The sequence below is a fragment of the Danaus plexippus genome, chromosome 8, assembly GCF_018135715.1.
Source record: "Danaus plexippus chromosome 8, MEX_DaPlex, whole genome shotgun sequence".
In the NCBI taxonomy this organism is placed as follows: Eukaryota; Metazoa; Arthropoda; class Insecta; order Lepidoptera; family Nymphalidae; genus Danaus; species Danaus plexippus.
This window is the reverse complement of record NC_083542.1, coordinates 6279439-6284283: the sequence shown is the minus strand read 5'-3', so window position 1 is coordinate 6284283 and position 4845 is coordinate 6279439.

Sequence of the window (4845 nt, the reverse complement as noted above, 5' to 3'; positions counted from 1 at the left end):
GTAGAGATAGCCACTGTACTTTAGAAATATATTTGAGGATGTGTATCAAAAGTATTAAATTCGTATGTGACATTTATATTTATGACGCATACAAAACTTATAGACTAATTTTATAGTATAAAATAGTGATGCATATAATATTTGTTGAAGTAAAAATTTAAATAAATGAGTATATATTTTCTTTGGCAGGATAATTTGAATTATTTAAAAATTTAACTTTAGAATAAAAAAAAAATTCAACAAGCATTACTGTTTCCTTATGCTATATAAAGACACACTTAATTCAATACGTTGTTATAAGTATTTGGACCTTTATGCCGACAGCATGTGTTAATATTTATTCTGAGACCCTCAGACTTCTGTTTCACAGTTGGATATATTCACTTTGTATTCAGAATTCGAAATCTTACTATTTTCAGCCAATAGGTGGTCGCCCCAAGAAACAAACTGTAAACTCTAGAAACCGAGAATTATTACTAATATTTTGTATTAAACCAAGCATTACAATTACTGAATAGATTACTTTAGAACATTCTATGGTATATAATAATTCAATATAAATAGCCGGAAAAAGAATGAACAAATTGCTAAAAAGCAAAAATGTTTCACTAATAAATACAAAAAAAAATTGATCGCATTCTGGACGATATTGAAATAACACATTACTTGTATTTAAAAAAAAAACGAATGTTGAATTTTTTTTGTTGTATGACTATTGTTCGTATTTTCTAAAAACAACTAAAAAGTGCTTTTAAAAAAGTTTATATCGGATACAAAATTTTAAAGCGAGTTCCTCCTTGTCTCTGACCACTACAATTATCATAATTTAGACACACAATGAAAATAAAAAAAGATTATACCAAAAGTTAGTGTGACTCATAGTGTTTCGTGCGACTTAAAAACTAAAATTATTTTTTTTCTTTTCAAAATATTTTATATGCAAAGACCCAAAGGTTATAATGTCTCTTTATATACTAAATTCTATATTCTATTTGTCAAAAGTGACAATCAATATCTATTTCTATCCAGATTTAACATGATTTCAATTAATAATATGCAAAATAAATACAAGTAGAAATAACTAAATTTACCGCAACAATTTGTTTCAGTCTATTAAAATTTAATGTTCGTAACGCAGATTGTAAAACCAATTTGATGTATCACTTAAAAACATAAAAAATATAGATGTCCTACTTATTGTTCTCTAATTAATGGAAGCGGATAGTGAATACGCCACAAAATTTGCATTTCTATCTTATTCTTCCGTCGTTCTCGTTTAGATGATAACATAATATAGCTCAAGCGGGAATGAAGTTTCTTAAGCTTTCGTTTCTATTATTTCCTTTAACTTGACTTTTCTAGGAAAAACATAAAATTAGAATTCCAGAAGCCAGAAAATAATCAGAAAATGTTATTAGGAAAATAAAAACTTATACTCATATTCTTGCATTTTTTTAATTTTTGGAGTGATGCAGAAGTTTTTTTTTATTATTTTATAATCGCATAATTATCTTAGAACTTATTTAAACCAAGATACTGAAACAAAGATTTGTCACCGTTTTTGATTTTAAATATTATCAATGTGTGGAGTTCATTCATTAGCAGTCACCACATTAATTATGTAAATTTTATTTAAAAAAAGATTAGTGTGTGAGCCTCTGTACCCACTGCTCACTTTTATATTAAAAAAATAAGAATGTCATTGTAATATATAGTTTTTCTCAATTTCAAACTAGGACACACTATTCTTCATCCTGTAAAAGAGTTGGATCAATACTATTATTATGTAAAACAACCGCTAATTGTAGAAAAATTTAGGTCATTATTTTAATTCAAAATACCAAAACCACTAAGAAAGGATTTAAGGATATAATTAGGGGTTGTAAGTCAATATGGAAAAATATTAAAACTAGATATCAATGATTTAAATAAAACTTGAGTTCCATGTTCTTCAAAACTTTTTTTGAGTACGTACTTAATTATGTGTATGATTGATATTCCACACTGGTTTTCAACTATTACTTTAGAAACGACATTTCTATCTTAACAGAAAGTATATTCTTACAAAAACTTTTCTAGTATCAATCAAAATGCAAAATTGTACTTTCTTTCACTAAAAAGAGATATTTTGATCAAAATGATCCTTTAATAAATAATCAACTGCTTCGTCTGAAATTAAATTAAATTGCTCCTTCTCTTCACTATTTGATAAAACCATAAATTAAACGTATCTAAAGGAGGCCCTTTCACTAAGTTATTGAAATGTACATAAATAATAGTTTAGCAATCTAAAAAGTGCCATTCTTGGTATAAAGAAAAACAGAAATTTAATAGTAGTGCGAGAACACCTCTATCGGTTGAGAAGCTGGAAACGAGAGCCGATGTATCCAGTAAAGCCAGTATTGAACGATCTGTTCTTTGGTCATCAGTAACACTTCTTAAACTTACAAAAATGAGAGAAGACATGTTGATTAACATATAATAAGTGCCTGAAAAGGACGAGTCGTGCACTATGGTGGCTATTGTCTATTAATGAATTAGCAAAATACACCCTGATAAATAAGACATACAAAAATAGGTCTCAAATTGTTTTAAGAAATGACTAAAGACACCCAAGGACGATCAAGCTGACGCAATTCATGAAATGGTGAAAAATAGTTGACGTGAGAGAAAAAGATACACAACTTGATAGATTTTTAGATAAGTACGCATAACGCTTTTTATTACAAAAGTAATATTAACAAGTCATGTATTATTTATCATGTTTGGGATGTCAACCAGTATACCACAAATAATTATGATCGTGTAACCCCCGTATTTTTATATTTGTGTACATTAAACGCGATTTTCTTAAAATTAATATGCTATTTATTATTCAGTAAAATTTTTGATGCTCCCTCATAACTTACATTACAGACAAGGGACGTCTATATTATAACTATTACAATTTAGGCCTCCAAACCTCTTCCTCGGTACCCAGCTGTAGGTCAAGCATCTAAATCAAAACTTATATGATGTTTTTATTATAACTGCCTATGATCAGAGTTAAATAGAGTTTCTACCTAAAATCTCATAATTTCAAACGATATTCCCCTTGACTTTGAAGGTACGATCCATTTGCCTGATAAGTAGAATTTTAGACGATAGACGATAGACGATAAACACATTTTAAGACCAAATGTTTAAATCTTTTGGAGTATGACTAAAATTACAATTATCGTTATAAAGTACATTTTTATAGTACCTATTAATATATAATATACTATAAATCACATGTTACCGCAATCCGATAGCAAGGATAAAGATATTGTTTATAAGGAAATATTTAAAGAGGACTCTGGAGGACACTGGATATTCAAAAAAATTGCTCCCATCCGCACCTTTTCCCATGTAAAGAATATTTAAGTATGTGGTAAACCAAACCCAAAAGTTGGACAAGGATTTGCAATTGAGGAACTCTAAGCCATAAGAATAGACATAGGGTACTTTTGATTTCTAAACTGACGCCATGTTCAGAAGAGAAAAAGCACTGGCGGAAGTTACTAAGTAAAATGATAATAACAAAATTAATTACATTCGAGATGAGTTCAAACTTTGTCATAATGTACATAGTCTATAAGGTTAAACTCAAGTTAATGCTGGAGGCTGGCCAGACTCGGCAGGCTATGTTCATTGTGGCTTTTTATGCACGCATAAAATTTCGTGTCCAAAAGTACTCTATTTTAATTTAGCCATTTTGGCACGTTCCAACGGAACTGCGGATCATTTGTATCAGAAATACTAATAATGCCTGAGTTTGAAGCAACGGGTACTCAGAGATATTTTTCCATAAAAGAGGGATAATTACCGCAATTTTAATAAATATATCATTATAACCAGAAAACAAACTTTTTACAAAATAAATGTTTTCCGACGCCTTGAGGGAGATTCCTCGAAGTCATTTATCAACAGGGAGGAATATGAATATGCATAGACTGTGAACGAAAAATCGATATCTACGGTTTTACCAACAGAGAAATTTGTTTGACTACTGATCAATATTAAAACCATTTTTGTCTATGTTTTGATTACCTACTCTATTCATTTATTTATATATTAATTGAATATAGAATATACGTTTTTTAAACATTTTATTTTTAATTTAATGTTTTATTTGACTTATTGTGTATATATTTTTTACTTTTCTAATAAAAATAATTAAAAATATGTGGGGATTCTTTTAATTAGACGTATGTCAAATATGTGCAAGTAAAACAATATAACGGACTTAATACACTAGTTTCCATGCTTGTTTTTTGATCGCAATATAGGTTTCGAGGCTTTGGGCTGTTTAGGTATAAATTATACGATTCGTATGGTTCTTCACCTTTGAAACTATTATGATTTTTATTTTTTTCTACAGTAAAAAACTAATATGATGTCTTGTAAACATTTTTTAATATATATTTTTAAATTATCATGTAAATCTCATACAATTAATATTATCCGTTATTGTTTGATATATCAATGTCATTACGCAAAAATTTCAATAAATTATATTCATTATTTTCTTTTCCTATATTTATTTCTCTTCATAATTATAAAAATATTGTGAACCATTTAATAATCTCACGAGATTAATATACATTCACTTTATTAAAATCAAATGGTTTTGTTTTCATGTTACTTCTTAATTATATTGATTTTTGATACCTTTTAGAAAGTGTAGTTATTTTTTTTAATTTGGATTATAAAGAAATTGATGATTGTCGGTTATTTAGGTAAATAATTGTTTTCAAAATAAGTATGTTCCTTTGTTTATTACTCTAAAGAAAACATTATCGGTGAAAATAAAAAAATCTAAAC